Below are 19,665 nucleotides of genomic sequence, written 5' to 3' on the forward strand. Positions count from 1 at the left end.
CGCCTCGTCGCTCTTCACCCTCTGGGTCACGGTATACCGCTGGACGCCATGGTTCCTCGAGTCCTCATCGGGAAAACTAGCTCCGGCGACCTTTGGGGGCGAGGCCGCCGCACACCGATTCGCCGTAAAGCTTCCACCGCCGCACCGCTCGATTCGCCCCGACGTCGAACGCCGAATTCCTGTCCAGTTTTCACCGCACAGACCAGATCGCCGTGACGTCGTCCGCATCGCCGACCAGTTATCACCGCCGTGTCGCTTAAATCGCCCCGACGCAGACCACACAACTGCCGCCCAGCTTCCGTCGCCGCACCGCTTCCTTCACTCCGACCTGCCGTCGACATTGAATTGTCCCGACGCCGACCACCCAACCGCCGTCCAGCTTCCGCCACCACACCGTTCACTTCACTCCGAACCGACGTCGACAGGCCCTGGCCTTGGCCGGGTCTCCCTGGACATCCCTATTATCGTCGACACGAAGGAGGTCAGCGCTTTAGTTGATACGGGAGCCGATTATTCTATCCTTAGTGGGCGGCTTACAAGGACACTGAAAAAGGTGATGACGCCATGGAACGGCCCAGACATACGTACGGCAGGCGGACATGTGGTTGCACCACTGGGTATGTGTACAGCCCGGGTTACGGTGAGAGGCTGCACCTTTGTTGCGACTTTTCTACGCGAATGCTCTCGTGATGTTATTCTTGGCATCGACTTCCTTCGTGAGCACGGTGCCACTATAGATCTACCGAACCGCTTGGTGACGTTTTCCGCCAAACTGGCCACTGAAAAGCATGAGTACCGCGGGTCCCACTCCACGCTGCGAGTCGCCGATGATAGCCTCACAGTGCCACCACGCGCCAGCATCCTCGCCAGAGTTACTTGTGACGAGCCACATCACGGCCTCCGGGTTGTTGAGCCTAATGTCTCCCTCTCACTCGCCTTGGGAGTTTCTGTGGCAAGAGGTCTTTGTTTCCTTCGTGGAAGAGAGACGGAGGTACTTGTCACCAATTTCTCCAATGAACATCGACACCTGGTCCGTGGCACTGTCATTGCTTACGTCGACCATCTGCACGAAGTCGCCGAATGTTTTGCTTCAGAGGAAGCTACGCCTAGCACTGAACCGGATGATGCCGTACACGCTGTCGACATCAATTCTAGCCTTTCCTCCGTTGAAAAGAGGCAACTTCAAGATCTATTGCTGGAGTTTCGTGTGTGCTTCACGTCTTCATCTAAGGTGCAGCAAACGTCGGTCATTAAACACCGGATTATCACGCATGAAGGCACTCGACCCATCCATCAGCAGCCCTATCGTGTGTCTCCTCGGGAGAGAGAAGCTATCCAACAGCAAGTCAAGGAGATGCTCGCCGATGGCGTCATTCAACCTTCAAGCAGCCCATGGTCCTCGCCTGTAGTCCTCGTTAAAAAGAAAGACGGAACACTTCGTTTCTGCGTTGACTATCGGAAACTGAACAGTATGACAAAGAAGGACGTCTATCCGCTACCACGGATTGATGACTCTCTCGACCGACTTCGCCGAGCCAAGTACTTCTCCTCCATTGACCTCAGGAGTGGTTATTGGCAAATTGAAGTTGATGAGAGGGACCGTGAAAAAACTGCCTTCGTAACACCAGATGGGCTCTATGAATTCCGCGTCCTCCCATTCGGGCTCTGCTGTGCTCCTGCCACCTTCCAGCGGATGATGGACACTGTGCTCACAGGTCTTAAGTGGCAGACATGCCTTGTTTATCTCGACGACGTAATAATTTTTTCACCGACGTTCACGGAACACCTACGCCGCCTGAGAACTGTTCTCGAAGCTGTCCGGTCTGCCAACCTTTCTCTCAAGCCTCAAAAGTGCCACTTCGGGTTCACCGAATTGAAGTTTCTTGGGCACATCGTGAGTGCTGATGGCATCCGAGCTGACCCTGAGAAACTTGCTGCCGTTGCTGCCTTTCCCGTCCCCGCCCATAAAAAAGCAGTCCGACGGTTTTTGGGGCTGTGCTCCTATTATCGTCGCTTTATCAAAAACTTTGCACAGATGGCCAGCCCTCTGACTCTCCTGACTCGAGATGACGCATCATTTTCCTGGGGCGCCGAGCAGCAGATGGCTTTCGACGAGTTACGACGCCGGCTCCAGTCACCCCCGATCCTGGCACATTTCGACGATGATGCCGACACAGAATTACACACGGATGCGAGCAACGTCGGCCTTGGTGCCGTTCTAGTTCAGCACCAAGACGGGGTCGAGAAAGTAATTGCCTACGCCAGCCGTGCACTTTCCCGTGCTGAGTGTAACTATTCCACCACTGAAAAAGAATGTTTGGCGGTAGTATGGGCCGCTGCCAAGTTCCGCCCGTACCTTTATGGCCGACCGTTTCGCGTCATCACTGACCATCACTCGTTGTGTTGGCTGAAAAACTTAAAGGATCCTTGTGGCCGCTTAGCACGTTGGGCATTGCGCCTACAAGAGTTCGATTTCGATGTTATTTATAAGTCTGGCCGGAAGCACACCGATGCCGATAGCCTGTCCCGCGCGCCCGTCGGCCCTCCTTCGTCAGATGCCACCGACGACGATAGCTTCCTCGGAGCAGTCACTACGTCCGATCTCGCCTCCAGACAGCGTGCCGACGGCGAGCTGCGACTGATTATTGACCATCTTGAAGGTGGGAATCCTACAATACCCCGGTACCTTGCTCGGGGGTTGTCGTCGTATTGCCTCCGCAATGGGGTGCTTTATAAGAAGAATTCTACGTCGAGTGCGAAAACATACCTGCTAGTCATACCAGCTGATCTAAGGCACGAAATCCTCCTGGCCTGCCACGACGAACCAACTTCAGGGCATCTTGGCTTTACACGCACCCTAAACAGAGTCCGGCAGAACTACTACTGGCCACATCTTTCTCCGAGCGTTAGACGTTACGTACAGACCTGTCGACAATGCCAGCGACGAAAAAAACCCACGCTCAAGCCATCCGGTATGTTACAATCTATAGAACCGCCCCTCACACCCTTCGAACAAGTGGGCATGGACCTTTTAGGCCCATTTCCTTTATCCTCGAACGGACACAAGTGGATTGTAGTCGCCACAGACTACTTAACACGCTACGCTGAAACGAAGGCCCTTGCCCGAGGTACTGCCGGCGAAGTTGCTCGATTCTTTATGAACGACATTGTGCTCAGACACGGTGCACCGTCGACCATCATTACTGACCGAGGAAAGGCGTTTACAGCTCGGCTACTGCGGGACACCTTAACTCTCAGCCATACCGAGCATCGCACAACAACAGCGTATCACCCTCAGACAAATGGATTAACGGAACGACTAAACAAAACTTTGGCGGACATGATCTCAATGTACATCGACGTTGAGCATAAAATGTGGGACGAGATCCTGCCGTATGTCACCTTCGCCTACAATACGGCGCCGCAGGAAACCACGAAGTTTACGCCATTCCGTCTCGTATATGGCAGAGAGGCCCGCACGATGTTGGACGCGATGCTCCCGTGCTTGGAAGAAGCGGTCGAACCCGACGCCGCCCATTTCGCGGAACAGGCCGAGCAAGCCCGTCAGCTGGCCCGCTTACACATCAAGGAGCAGCATGCCACCGACGCGCGACACTATAACCTTCGGCACAGGGAGGCCCACTACGAACCAGGGGACCAAGTGTGGGTGTGGACCCCCGTGCGTCACAAAGGCTTGAGCGAGAAACTACTCCACCGCTATTTCGGACCCTATAAAGTCTTGCGCCGCTTAAACAACGTTAATTATGAAGTCGTTCCAGATGGAACTGTGACCGTCGGTGTTCGACGCCAGCGGCCTGAAATTGTGCATGTGGTGCGCTTAAAGCCGTATTTTTCGCGTGACTGAGCGTTCCCTGCAAGTGAAACCTTGCGTTATTGTACAGTTCACCTCACGCCTAATTTTTTTTTTTTCTCCTATCACCTTGTCATCGGGACGATGTTTTCTTTCACGGGGGGGGAATAATGCCACGTGCCTAGCGCCGCGCGACAGCCGTGTTTGGGGCCGACGACAACGAAGCGGTGGTTGGCACGAGCGGCGCGCTGGTGCTGGACGCTGTGACTCTGTGTTCGAAAGGACAAGCCGACCTCATTCTCGGGTCCTTGGCTACGTGGTACTTTCACGGCTCCCTCGGACTTCAGTCGTGACAATATATATATATATATATATATATATATATATATATATATATATATATATATATATATATATATATATATATATATATATATCTTCTTTTACACTTTTGTTTCTTCCAACTCTTCCTCTTTCTTGTCCATTAGAGCTTTACAAATTCAAGACTTTTCGACCTAGTGTCGGCGAAACCAGACCACCGCGAGAAGTACTTCACGTTTCTACGTCACTGAATCGCCTGTCTCTAATTCGAATGACTGCCCCGAAATCCTTCGCGCACCGCCAAACTCCAACAAGTTTCGTAAACCATTTAAACTGACTTGAATAGCCGTTCAGCGACAAGACCAAATCGTATTTTTATCTTCTTAACAACTTTATTTTTACACGTTTAAGTAAGACATTCTGCCGTCTTGGGACTTTTTGCGTCCCGCCACATCCAAATCGCGTACTTTATTTTACCTAGTGGTAGACGCAGAACGAAAAAAAAGAGACTCTAGCTCGTCAGCCAGAGGGATAATATAATAATTATAACTGGTTCACCGAAAGGAAAAGGCACAGTATCTGTCACACTTGGTCTGTGGACACCTGAACTGCGCCTTAAGGGAAGGGTTGAAGGTGGGAGTGAAAGGAGAAAGAGAGAAGGGGAAGCCGTAGTGGAGGGCTACGGAGAAATTTCGACCACCTGGGGATCTTTAACGTGCGCTTACAACCTCTTCGTTTCGCCTCCATCGAAACGCAGCCGCCATGGTCGAGTTCAAACCCGGGAATTCCGGACAGTAGTCGGGTGTCTTACCACTAAGGGGAAAGAGAGAAGGGGAAGCCGTTGTGGAGGGCTACGAAGTAATTTCTACCACCTGGGGATCTTTAACGTGCACTGACATCGCACAGCACACGGACGCCTCTTCGTTTCGCCTGCATTGAAGCGCAGCCGCCGTGGTCGGGTTCGAGCCCGGGAACTCCGGAGAGTAGTCGGGTGTCTTACCACTGACCACCCCGGCGGGGCCCAGAGGGATACAAGAAACAGCATTGGAATAAATGCATAAAAGCGAACAGCTGTGTTAAACTTTCCGAATCTAGGGGCGCCTTTGCCACATGGGCGAGCCCTGTGACTAAACGGCATGCGTTTTTTAAGTGCAGAAAGCTGTGCTCGAAGCCCGGGTGTTGTAACTTTCTTACATCCATCTATTCCATCTTGATTTCTTTATTTTAGCGTAGACGCAGCCATGAGGAGGATCAAATGAAAACAACATATTCTTGCGATTTCATCTTGTTTTTTTAGGTGGTCATTGTTACAAAGCGACTGGAAAATCGCTGCCTCGGCAGTAACACATGCATCGAAGGTGAAATAGGAAGCATTGTCGTATTACTGGATTTCGTATTCTGAAATTATTGTGTCGCTTAAAGAGACATAGTGACGTTCGTCAGGGCGCTAATTCCAGCCAACCTCTAGGCTCTTTGCACCATGCCGATGTCAGTTCAAACAGAATCGCAAAAATCGCCGCACGTATACGAGAGTTAAACGGTTTATGGGCAAGCCCTGTGTCAAAACGGCGTGGGTTTCCCGAGTACAGAAAGATGTGTCGAGATCGCTCGTGAAGCGTGCTCGCCACAGCCCAGTCCGCAGCACTCCACAGCGGGCCTCCTCCAGCAGCCCACTGCCCTTCATTCTGAATCTACCACTAGGTTAAACACAGGGTGCGATTTTGATGTGGCGGGACGCAGAAAGTTCAAGGCTGACTAAATACAAGAAAAAGAGAACAGCAGGTCTGAGCTGGTGTGAGCGGGAGCCCCTCTCCCATTTCGCTCGCCCTGCGTCCGACTTGGGTGGAACCTATAAGAAACGCAGCTTTCTGACATGTCGGAAGCTATCCATCATGGTTGCCTGTCCGACTAAATCTGTAGCCGCGCTTTTTGGCAGCTTCGTTACCATGGTAACAGCAACCACGTGTGTTGCATGACTGCTGAGGTGTCGGGTCCCGCACTGACTCCCCTGATGGGGCTGGGACAGGTAGGTCACCGCCGTTTGCGGCGGGGGCTTGCCTGCCACCGAATTTTTATCTGTTGTAGGCCGTCATTGCAGCCGCCATCGCTTCGGTGCTGTAGTTGCGGCGCGCGTCTTTCTCTCCCTCTTCCTTTTCTTTCGTGTCTATTTTCTCTTCTGTCCGCATGAGGCAGCGGAGAGCCCCGCCGGGGTGGTGCAGTGGTAACACGCCCGACTACTGTGCCGGAGTACCCGGGTTCGAACCCGACCTCGGCGGCTACGCTTCGATGGAGGCGAAACGAAGAGACGTCGTGTGCTGTGCGATGTCAGCGCACGTTGAAGATCCCCAGGTGGTCGAAATTACTCCGTAACCCTCCACTACGGCTCCTCTTTCTCTCGTTCCACTTTCACTCCCATCTTCCTCCCTTCCCTTACGGCGCGGTTGCGGTGTACACAGAAAAACAAGTGAGGCAGTTACCGCGCCTTTCCCTTCCTATAAATAAAAAAAGGTAGCGGAGGGAGAGAAAGACGCTCACACTTCCCTTGCTGTCAGTAAAGTTCCTTTCCTTTCTTCACATTTACATCATAACAAACCTCTCCTTTTCTTTCTTTTTGCTGCATTATTTGTTTTTGAAGCATACCTCATTATAGTCCAGTACATATATAACAATTTTAATTGGAGCTTGGGGATTTTCAAAAAAAAAATGAAAAATAAAACATACACTAATTATGTCAATGCAGGCCATCAACCTCTTTTTTGAACAGCGCTATCAACTTCACTAGTAAAAATATTTTAATGCTGCTTCTCCAAGCCATAGAGGCCTCCTCCGTTCCCTCGAGCTTCGTCTACACTCCAATCGCGCCTTTCCCTTCCTATAAATTAATCAGAATTAATCAGATTTCAATGATTCAATGACCTTTCAACGCTTCAGTAGGGAGCACCCTGGCCTCTTTTTTAGTCCTGAAATACTAAAACAGAGCGTACATTGTGCGCTACGCTTCTGGACATTTTCGAATTTCTCCCTCCTATTTTTGTGTCATTATTATATAATGCTTTCCGAAAGTAAAGTGCGAAAAGACTTCTCCCGTCGTGAGTTTTATGACATATTTCAAATTTGACGGAAAAAAAAGGAAAATGCAGACATTTATTTTTAAATGCTTTTTTTTTTTCAAAATGGGCCATTAGCCAAAACTGTAAGCATGGCGTGATACCCCACTTCAAGCTCAAAAAGCATGGGCAATCGCATGTTTCTTGCACATGCGTGATTATGCGCCAAGGGGAGATGTATATTCAGATCGACCGCACTGCTTTCAACCATTCGGTACGCCCCACAATTTCACTTTTCAACGAAGGCGAAAAGTAAGGCGGTCGTATGCAGTGGGATGTCAGCGCACTCTAAAGAACCTCAGGCAGTCAAAATTTCCGGAGCTGTCTACTATGGTGTCCCTGATATCCATAGTTGGTCAAGGACGTTCAATCCTATAAATCAAACCAAACTATTGAAAATATTTCCTTTGTGTTGCACTGTGCTTTTGATTGAGAATCAACCAATTCCGCCTATTCGGATGTTTATTATTATCCTTCAACAGTGTGCTTCATATCAACCACAGCCCGAAACATGCCCACAACGATAAAGAAGAGGTCAGCTGCAAGACCACACTGCGACAGAGGAGAGAGACGCTCTGAGTTTGCGACGGGTGATGCGTAGCATACCAATGAAATATGACCACAGTGAAGGGAAATGTGCCCGTGCTTCTCATGTATCACTCATCACAAGGTCGAAGGGGCACGTTACCGGGAACTACATGTGTCATGCCGCTACCTTTTCTAAAGTAGCGACGAACTAAGACAGGATTATGATTCAAAAAACGGTGATGTGAAAGAATGAAAAAAATAATATTCTTTAACTGCATATTTATGCATTCATACCTCTCAAATTGCTTACCTGAACTTTTGTGAAACAAAATATCCTAAAACCAGCGTTCAAGTTTAGTGATACCATGTGTTTTAAAAGTCGTCCAAGTTGTTTGCATAAAAGAATGCTTCGCCCGGAATTTATGTACGACTATTTGATTCTTCGGCAGGTTCGTGCCTCAGAGGGACACGTGGACAAAGGTATATGTAACCTACCGCATATTTTACTGCTACTACTTATCAACTGATCTTGATTCAAATCTGGAGCGGTAATGACAACCACTGAAACCGCTGACTTTCCTTTTTGTAATCCTTTCTTGGGCACGTGTCAGTAACCGAACTTGTGCCTCTACATGTCTCGCACATTGCAATGCGTGACCCTCCGACAAAGGGCGTGGATGTAATGAGGAAAGCTCCTCATTTCGAATTCAGTAGTCGTCGCTGAGAACAACTGGAGCGCTGCTGAGTGGTGTCCGCTTTTCTGCACAGCTTGCGAGGCCCTAATGCGATTTGCTGGGCAGCACAGATTGCGCAGTGGTTAGAGCCACTGAGCTGGACGCTCTAACAAGGTGGGTTCCCCAGACAGCGACGTACTAGGTACGGCAGACAGAATGAGCTATGCTGCTTTTGCAGCGCTAGTTCCCACAGCCTAGTTGTGCGGAGATGGAGTCGTTCACGCAAATTGACGTCATCCGCCTTTCAATCGCTTTCGCCAGTTGACGTCCCCTTCAGTCACGTGACCATGACGCACGGCATTGAGGTCAAGGTACTGTACCACAAACAAAGCCTTCCATGTTCACCTGCCGTCATAAGATATGTCTTGTCCAGAGACGCCCGTACCTCAAGGCGGCAGAATTGAAGTGCACACGCAGAAACAAGATGCTGAACACAGTGCCCAGACGCAGTAGTTTCCCGAATTGACACCTTCTTCTTATGCCTGTAAAGCGTGCAGCGCCACTGTAACACTCGTTATGCAAAGGAGCCAACTTTACACAAATAACCGAGTTAGGTTTTAGGCTTACAGCAAACATTTTGTTCAAAACAAGCTTGTGCGCTCAATAAAAGATATAAAAAACAAAGACAATACGGACTAAGAAGTAGTAACTGCAAAGTTGATAGAAACGCCATTCCTCGAAGCAGGCGTTTTCTAATTTTATTTTATGTCTCGCATGCATCTACAGGCGCTCATGTTTTTTTATATGAACCGAAAAAGCAGCACAGATAATTACGTAAATGTAGTAAATTCTAGATCATCCTCTGTAGGTGTCGCAGGATAGCTTTTTAAGAAAGCATATTTCGGTTGATAATGATATGTGAAAGACACCACTAGCGCTGAGGGTTCTTCAGGCTCTTTGTATTGTTTATCGCCCCTTTCATCCCAATACTGACGATGACTGAATGCCAAGAAGTTATAAATTCCTCGCTGTTTCTTTAATGGTCTGAAAAAATAGTTAAGGGTAATACATAGTTATATTTAGCTATATTTCAAAGTTCTGGCAACAACAAAACAAGTTATTCATTACGTATCATCATCATCATCATCATCATCAGCCTGATTATACCCACTGCAGGGCGAAGGCCTCTCCCATATTTCTCCACTTAGCCCGGTTCTGTGCTAGCTGCATCCACTTGACCCCTGCGAACTTCTTAATCTCATCCGCCCACCTAACTTTCTGCCGCCCCCTGCTACGCTTTCCTTCCCTTGGAATCCAGTTTGTTACCCTCAGCGACCATCGGTTATCCTCTCTTCGCACTACATGTCCTGCCCATGTCCATTTCTTCTTCTTAATTTCTACTAGAATTTCTACTAGAAACCCGACCTCGGCGGCTGCGTTTCGCCTCCATCGAAACGCAGCCGCCGAGGTCGGGTTCGAACCCGGGAACTCCGGCACAGTAGTCGGGCGTCTTACCACTGCACCACCCCGGCGGGGCTAATGTCTTTAGCAAATCGCAGATTACTGAGGTATTCTCCATCTACCCTTATCCCTAACTGCTCCCATTCCAAGTCTCTGAATACTTCCTCCAAACAAGCTGTGAATAGTACTGGGGAGATTGTGTCTCCTTGCCTAACACCTCTCTTTATGGGAATTTTGTTACTTTCTTTATGCAGAACTATGGTTGCTGTGCAGCCGCTATATATATTGCTACGGACGACGAGGAAGAAGAAGCGGGCAGTGGCGCGGGCAGGAGCGCTCGCGCTAGGCCCGCGAACATTCATTAAACGTCATCTACCATCGTCATCGGTCATGTTCTGTCTCCTGTCTTCATCGGCTTGCCGCTTCGTAACATTTGGTTGGAGGTGCGGCGTACGACATCCCCATCCTCGCCTTGGAGCATCGAGGCCATCTTCAAGCCGGGACCATCACCGAGGGGCCAGGGACATCGCCGAGCAGCTTCGCCCCAGCCCTTTAAGCCCAGACCTGAACAACTACCACCGCCCAGCCCCCAGCCCGGACCTGAAGACAAGGAGAGCAGACATACCGATCAGAACCAAGATGAAGGACCCGAAAGACCCCAATGACCCGAAGGAACCGATGGACACGAACACGCAACCCCCGCCCAAGCTGCCCGACGTGACCTCGAGCCATCGGTCCCATGGACTCTGGTGACGGATGGTTGACAGCTCCAAGGGAGGCGGATCAACCACGCATCAGACATCGTACCGGCAAGCAGTTCTATTCTTCCTTCTTCCTCTTCTTCTTCAAGCATCCAGACACGCCCATCATCATGCCATAAAATCATTAACATCGCTAAACTTCCTCGTCCACGATCGGGACGATCGCTCGGTGGCCCCGGGTCATGCTACGGACGACGAGGAAGAAGAAGCGGGCAGTGGCGCGGGCAGGAGCGCTCGCGCTAGGCCCGCGAACATTCATTAAACGTCATCTACCATCGTCATCGGTCATGTTCTGTCTCCTGTCTTCATCGGCTTGCCGCTTCGTAACAATATCTTCCAGCACTTTCACGTATAGCTCGTCTACCCCCTGATTTCGCAATGCCTGCATCACCGCCGAGGTTTCAACTGAGTCAAATGCTTTTTCGTAATCAATGAATGTTATGTATAAGGGCTGGTTATATTCCGAGCATTTTTCTATCACCTGATTGATGGTATGGATATTATCGATAGTAGAGTACCGTTTCCGAAACCCTGCTTGATTCTTTGCTTGATTGCAGTCTAAGGTTGTCCTGATTCTATTAGCGATTACCTTAGTAAATACCTTATACGTAACAGACAGTAAGCTGATTGGTCTGTAATTTTTAAGGTCCTTAGAGTCCCCTTTCTTGTGAATGAGGATAATGTTTGCATTCTTCCATGGTTCGGGTACCGTCGATGACACCAGGCACTGCGTATACAGGGTGGCCAGGTTTTCTAGCACGATATCCCCCCCCGTCCTTCAGCAAATCTGTAGTTATCTGATCCTCTCCAGCTGATTTCCCCCTTTTCATAGTTTCTAGTGCTATCTTGACCTCGTCCTTCGTCACTGGTGGAACGTCTGACTGTTTTTCCCTACCGCCAATCTCATTACGGTCCTGACTACTTTGGCTACTGTGGAGATCTGTATAGAACTCCTCGGCTACTTTGACTATCTTTTCCATATTAGTGATGACGTTGCCCGCCTTGTCCCTTATCGCATACATCTGGTTTTTGCCTATGCCCAATTTCTTCTTTACCGCTTTAAGGCTTCCCCCGTTCTTTACAGCATGCTCAATTTTCTCCATGTTATACTTCCTAATATCGGCCACCTTGCGCTTATTGATTAGCTTCGATATCTCGGCCAATTCGATCTGGTCTGTTGGATTGGAAGCTTTCATACTCTGGCGTTTCTTAATCAAATTTTTCGTCTCCTTAGACAGCTTACCGGTATCCTCTCTAACTATCCTACCGCCTACTTCTACCGCGCACTCAGTAATGATATCTCTGAAATTATTGTTCCTTGCCTCTAGGGTAATGTCGCCATCCTCAGTTAGAGCTGAAAACCTATTCTGTAGCGAGATCCTGAACTATTCTGCCCTCCCCTTCACCGCTAATTCGTTGATCTGTTTCTTTCTTACTAATCTGTTGCGTTCCTTCTTCAGATTTAGGCTAATTCGGGACCTCACCATCCTGTGGTCACTACATCGCACTTTCCCGATTACCTCTACATCTTGCATAATGGCGGGGGTTGAACACATTATGAAGTCGATTTCATTTTTAGTCTCTCCGTTAGGACTTTTCCATGTCCATTTCCGGTTCTTCCGTTTGCTGAAGAAGGTATTCATGATTCGTAAGTTATTGCGCTCTGCAAACTCAACTAGTAACTCCCCCCTGCTATTCCTAGAACCAATGCCATAGTCACCTACTACCTTGTCTCCTGCCTGTTTTTTTCCCTACCTTGGCATTGAAATCGCCCATTAGTACAGTATACTGCGCCTTTACTTTTCGCATTGCCGATTCTACATCTGTCCAGAAGCAAGAAATGTATCTTAGCTTCCAACTTGGTCAAGTGAAACGCAACGAAGAAAGCTGCTGCGATTATTTGCCTTCAATTTGCACTCCTCAGGTCACGCCTCATAATACACCCAAGCTATCACGGCGAGGAGGGCGCACTACGACTAATAGGGCCCTCTTTAGTAAGAACTGCATGTTCCACTGAGTCATAGTTAATGACTGCAAAAAGAAGATTACAAAGATGACCTAGGATAAAAGAGCTCTGTTTTGTGTTGTCGGCTTTTTCGCCATTTTCTGCTCGTTAAGAATGGTTACGCACCATCTTGGCCTGATGTTGACGTCAGATTAAGACACCTGGTCACTTTTGGCGAAATTGAAGAACAACGAACACAGTGTTGAGCACAAACTGGGCAAGACAACGCGAAACCCGAGATGCCAAATAAGCTACAGGGGTGTATAAAAACGCAGACATCGAGAAAAAGGTGCCAAAGCAAAAAGCCGCAAAAAAACTAAGTCCGCAGAGCAAAAGGCCTTTGAAGTACGCCATCTGTAAGCAAATGTCCCCCTGCAAAGAATCGCCGAAAGAATTAATCTTTTTTTCAGTAAAGCATGAACTTTGCAAACAATATCAAGGCACTTCAGTATTCACAAAGGGAGTCAGAGATAGGCGGGATTAGTGCTGTTAAGTCGTAGGCTTGAAGACTGAGCTGTAGTTTCCACCATCGTTTTTTCTACATCGAAAATGGCGTTCGTAGTGTCTCTTCTACCTTCGTCCATGTGTTTTCTGCACTGGAATAATTTGTCATAATTGTACAAGAAACCAACTAGCCCATTTTGAAAACAAGGACGCTTCCTTCGCCACCCCTCCCCCTCCCCTTATGTAATGAACCCAAGATGCTAACCAAGGGCGATGGTGAAGGTTTTGCTATTACGGACTGCAGAAAAAAGACATGCAGAGCAGAGCATTTCGATAACACCTGGAAAGGTCTATGATATCCCCCTTTAGACGTCAAGGTATGTCGACTGACCTTATCGGTAATAATTAAATACAAGCGCTGCAGGGATCAAGAGAGGTTGTTTGTAAAGACGTCGAATGGGAATGTAGTGCTATAATGCGCGCTAATATGATTACCGCTTATGTAAGACTCAACTTGATGATATAATATGTTCTGAGAGCAAAAGAGAGATTTTATCAAGAGAAAACATATTATGCATGTCGATCACACGCAAGACGTTCTGTCCACCAACAACAAAGACAAAAACAAACAGAAAATTAGGCAAAAAGGAAAAAGGAAGCACATATTTTAAATTTTGCTTGCTTCAATTCGTTTTTTTTTTTTTTTCCACTTTGGTGAAGGAATAAGCGTAGCGCCATTAATCTACTAAAAGAAAGAGCTGCGCACGTCAGTTTTACGTGTGGAGCCACAGACCCTTCATATTTGTTCTCCACTGCATCTGTCAAAAATACTGCTGACGTTTTCTGATTGCAGCAGTACTTAACCAACAAGCGCCGCCACGTGTTGTATTAAAGACTGTCCTCTTCTTTGCGAACATTTCTCAATGAGAAACCTTTTTTACTGTATAAATTGTTGTGCAAGTTGATCCCTAAAACTTTATTATTCATATTTCGCTACAATCACACCGTCCAATTACCAGCTACGACATCAGGCATTGGAAACTGATAAAACACTGGCTCTGTGATAAATTGGGCTATTCCTCAAGTGACGTTTGTTTAGTGCATCTGGTGCGCTTGAAACCCCAATTAGCATTTCTTTGCAATGACGCGTTGGTCCCTAAGAAGTACCGAAAAGAATGGTCCGCGATATCTGCTTTAAAGAATCAACACAATCAAAAGGGGTGAACGATCAGATCCAAACCTCAAGCGGAAATATAGGCTTATCAGAAGATGTCATAGAGTGCCGATGGCATGTCTGATTATTTGTATGCTCTCTGGAGAAGAAATTCGCTTAGGAATGTGAGATCATCATAACATATGTGTGTTAAAATGTGTCCTGCTTTATTTGGCTAGACTCGAATTAATTCGGTAAACCTCCTTTTTTACCTCATGTCAGGTAGTAGATATTCCGGATCTCAAAAAGCTGTTGTTTTGGATCGTGTATAGTACAATATAACTTCCAAAAGGTGAGTACCTTGCTGCACGTCGAACATCGGAGTTGGAGACCTTACAGGATAGTTCCGGGTCATTCACCATGATGCGGTAAAACTCCTTAAAATGGCAAACGGAGCCAAGTCCTTAGCTTTAGCAGTAAGTGAGCACGTGCCACCAATTCTGAGACTAAGACAACCGCCACTCGATGCGGGCACCATGAGTGCATCCTTCTAACTCACATAATCGAACTCTTGTCAATATGTGCCCTAAGGAGCCACTGATACATTTAACGACGTTATATTACAAGCTGTCCCGTCGTCTGAGTCAACCAAAATGGCGTACCCTTTCAACCTGAAGCGCGTGAAGTGCGTCGCCGTAACGTCTGCTATGGTTAAACCATCTGTGAAATATCTCAAGAGCGGTGTGCAGAGAAAGGCACAGAGAAGCAACATTTAGTTCACGCGTTCGAAGTAAAAAGCAGATTTAAATAGGCCCTGTCATCCCTTCGAGCTTTCAGAGAATCTGCAAGCGAAATGTATTCTAGCGCCGGCACTACTCGAGTCATTCTATGCTGTACATACATGCAAACATCTATCAGTCAGAGTGCGGTGAAGTCATAACTGTTGCCACAAAAAAAAAAAAAAAAAAAAAAAAAAAAAAACAGAGCGAGAGGGTGAGAGAGTGAAAAGCGGCGAAAAAGGCAAAACAGGTGAGTTGGGGTCCACTTACCTTATCAGCAAGCTTATTATTGTTCTGGCTAAAGTGGAGTGAACGTTGTTATTTGCATTATAAACACAATAAGAGCCGTCACGAACGAAAGGGCTACCAGAAGAATTGTGGAATTATTCTCGGAACGTAATGCGAATACGAAAGCGTGGGATTAGTCATTGAATCTAATGTGAATGAGGAAGCGCCAGAAGCACTTCAAAACTGAACTTGAGAGTGACAGAACATACGCTATAGAAAAGTATACTCGTTTCTTGGTCCCTCAGCTGACTGAGTGGAAGTCCAAGGACCCAAGACAAGGCAACAAAGATACGAAAGAATAGATCAAATAGAAAATATTACAAAATATGAAGAAGACTATCAAAGTGTAAGATAGCAAAACACCGGGAAAAGGCTCCCCCCCCCCCCCCCCCCCCCCATTGAAAAATGACAACGCCTTTCCAACCATAATAGCCAGGAACTGCAGTCGAGAGCGGAGGAGAAGATAGTTGGCATCGCTTGCCGCACAAAAGGTGCGCTGAAATAGCGACTGTCACATATTCTTGCCCCGGAAGAAACAAAAAAAAAAAAAAAAAAAAAAACAAGGCATGAAAGGACAGTGACTTTTTTCAAATGCAAAATGGCCATTACGTGCGACCGAAAGGCTTAATAAGAAAGGAATAAAACGCAGTGGAAAAGTCGCAAAATGTGACATAAGCGAATTCGCATTTTTGTTAGGTTGGAAATAAAGTGGATTTGGATTTGAATTTGGATTTGATTGATGAGGTCATATTCAAATGCGGTCGCATATTGCTTCGTGCCTATAAAGTTCCCATATGCTCCACGTCTGTGTACAGAAAGCGGGTAATCTATGACATCAGGTGTGTCACTGCTCATTGCAGCCTCACCAGATTATAAATAATTTTGAGCAAGTTTCAGTTCTTCTTTTAAGGTAGGTGTAACATTAAGAGATAGGAAATACGTAGAGTTGGTCAGAGAAGTAGCTCTAGTTAATGGTGTTCTAGTCGCACTCAAGCAGAAGAAATGTACATGGACAGGAGAAGTAGTGCGAAGAGAGGATATGCGACGGTCGCTATGGACAGCAAATTGGATTCCAAAGGAAGGTAAGCGTAGCCGGGTGTGGCAGAAAATTAGGGGGGGTGATGAAGTTATAGAAGTTTCCAGGTATCAAGTGAATGCAGCTAGCACAAGAATGGGTTAATTGGAAGAAAAAGGAAAAGCCTTTACCTTGCAATTAGTACAGTTCTGATGATCATCATGATGTTCCGTAAGACCAGAGTTTTTAATCCCTGAATTCTGGGGAAAGAATCCGCTCAATAAAATCAAGTTTTTCGTTTTCCACTTACAGTGTTTAAAGCGAGAGCAACCTCAGGACTGACACTAACAGCGGATTATCGCTCGTTTCAATAAGATCGAGTTAAAGAACTCAACGCAAAGCTAACTTGAAAATTGCAGAAACAAGCTCCCTACACCAATAATGCCTTTTACGTTGCTTTTGTTATAAGAACATGGCGATGATAGAATACAGTATACGTGAAATATGATATTTATGGGTTTCTAATGCACGAAGGGAGATTTGGTAAACGAGCGCCAAGAGACGGGGTCTTTTTTGTTTGTGGAGCCATTGTGGAGTTTTCCAGGCAGGGGCGGCCACGGCCATATTCATTCAAGGAAAGTTGGAGGGACGATGGCGGCAGTGTCCAGCCGAGATGAAAGTCCAAAAGCCTCCTATGTGCGCATGGCGGAGCGACCTTGTCTTTTACGGAACGTGGCCGACACTAGCCACGCGCGGCACTACATTATTTCCTAGAATTCACGCCACCCGAGATCAGCCCAGGAATAGGACAGGCGAAAGCTTGTACCCGTCACGAAATCATGTTGTTACCCGTTGCCGATAGGTATCGAACATGGTACCCCTTCCGAATGCGAAGCAGGCGCGCAAATTACTATACCACCGTTCAAGTTCAGTTCAGTTCAGTTCAGTCGTTCAGTCGTGTCCGACTCTTCGTGACCCTATGTACCATATCACGTCACGCTCTCCGATCTCGCACTATCTTCCTAACATCACATAACTTCATCTGCAGCGCCTCGAGGATGCCATCTAACCATCGCGTTCGCTGCCTACCCCTTCTCCGGCGACCCTCAACCTTTTTCAACATCAAATCTTTCTCCAGCGACTCCTCTCTTCTCATCAGATGACCAAAGTAGCTGAGCTTTAACTTCAGAATTTGACCATCCAATGCGCAGTCAGGGTTTATGGTCGACAATATCGACTGATTTGATCTTCCGGCAGTTCAAGGAACTCTCAAGAGTCTCCGCCAGCACCACAATTCAAACGCGTCAATTCTTCGGCGGTCAGTCTTCTTCACAGTTCAACTCTCGCATCCATACATCACAACTGAAACGACCATAGCACGAGTTATACGGATTTTGGTTGGCAGTCTCTGCTCTTTACTAGGCGGTCAAGGCTAGCTATGGCTCTCTTTCCCAGAAGCAGGCGTCTCCTAATTTCATGGCTGCAGTCTCCTTCCGGGGTAATCTTGGAGCCCAAAAAGAGAAAATTTGTCACAGCTTCCACTTCTTGTCCCTTGATACTTCCGGACTTAATAGGGCAAGACGCCATGATCATCGTCTTTTTAATGTTCAGTTTAAGCCCAAACTTCTCACTCTCTTTTTGTACGCGCATCAGAGGTCTCTTGAGTTCCACTTCACTTCCTGCCATTAAAGTGGTATCATCCGCATATCTAACGTTGTTGATAGGCTTTCAAGCAATCTTCACTCCAGCTGAAGACTCGTTGAGACCGGCCTTCCTCATGATTCACTCAGCATATAGGTTAAATAGGCAGGGCGATAGTATGCAGCCTTGTCTCACTCCTTTCTCAATCGGCAACCAATAAGTAAGACCATGCCCAGTTCTGACTGTGGCCTCCTGCCCTTCATACAGGTTCCTGAGGATACAGATGAGGTGAATTGGAACTCCCATCTCTTGGAGAGCTTGCCACAATCTGCTGTGATCTACGCAGTCAAACGCTTTCGCATAATCAATAAAGCAGAAATAGATGGGCCTCTGGAACCCTCTTCCTTCTTCCATGATCCAGCGAAGGTTGGCAATTTGGTCTCTATTTCCTCTGCCCTTACAAAAACCCAGCTTGCACGTCCGGAAGCTCCCGACCCACATACTGCTGCAGCCTACCTTGGAGTATTTTCAACATCACCTTGCTAGCATGCGAAATAAGCGCAATCGTGCGATAGCTGAAACAATCTTTGGCACTGCCTTTCTTTGGAATGGGGATGTAAACTGACCTGCTCCAATCCTGTGGCCACTGCAGGTTTGTCCAAATTTTCTGGCATAAGGTATACAGAACGTTAACAGCGTCATGGGTGAGGTTTTGAAGCAACTCAGCTGGAATGCCATTAATTCCGCTGGCTTTGTTCTTAGCAAGGCTGGCTAAGGCCCATTCAACTTCACTCTTCAGGATGCCCGGCTCGAGATCAGTAATCACAACCATCTTATGTTGGGTTTGCACATCCGGGTCCTTCTTGTACAGTTCTTCTGTGTATTCCTGCCACATCTTCTTTATCTCTGAGGCTTCAGTGAGGTCCCTGCCTCGTTTGTCCTTTATCACGCCCAGCTTAACACAAAAGCTTCCTTACGTGTACCGTTCCAGTACGGTATACGTATTAAATTTAGAATGAGAGAGCTGTTTTGTAGGATGCTCACAGAGCTAAACGCTTAATTTTTCCGCGCATGCTTGGCGTTCCTACCTCATGCTAGCTACACTGGTTCTAAAGTCAGCGTCAACCTGTAACTTTTGGGAGCCGAGAAGTTCTAGAAAATTCCCTGAAGCCACGTTTCTGGGAACATGTTGTACCTCAAGGAAAGTAGGGGCTTGAGATAGACATCAGAGTGCGATAGAGTCAGATATGGTGTTTTATACATTGTTGCGTTTAAATATGCTAAGCTCATATATACGTGCAACAGCCCTTCAATGATAGTGCTAGTGCACAGCCCAAGTATGCTGCCGGTAAAACACAGGAAGCGTTCCAAAACATCTAAAAGGCAGATGGAATTCCTAGCTTAAAGGCAGGTGATTTAGGTAATTTGCACGCTTTGAAGAATAATGACTAGTTTCATCCCCAAACTGACTGCCCACTATGAAACATCTAAATTATGACTGGAGTTTGTAGTATAAAGAAGGGCTCATATTTTAATTCGCACTTTGAGATGGAGGATGAAGCGATGAAACAGCATGCAAAGACAGGAAAATAGAGAAGAGACAGACACAAAGCAAACAAGAAGGTATAAAGAAGGCCTGTCAGAAGAAACGCCGAAATAAATTTGTCAGCTGCTCTG

Source organism: Amblyomma maculatum, chromosome 8, assembly GCF_055883805.1.
Source record: "Amblyomma maculatum isolate TAMU_Amacu chromosome 8, ASM5588380v1, whole genome shotgun sequence".
NCBI lineage: Eukaryota > Metazoa > Arthropoda > Arachnida > Ixodida > Ixodidae > Amblyomma > Amblyomma maculatum.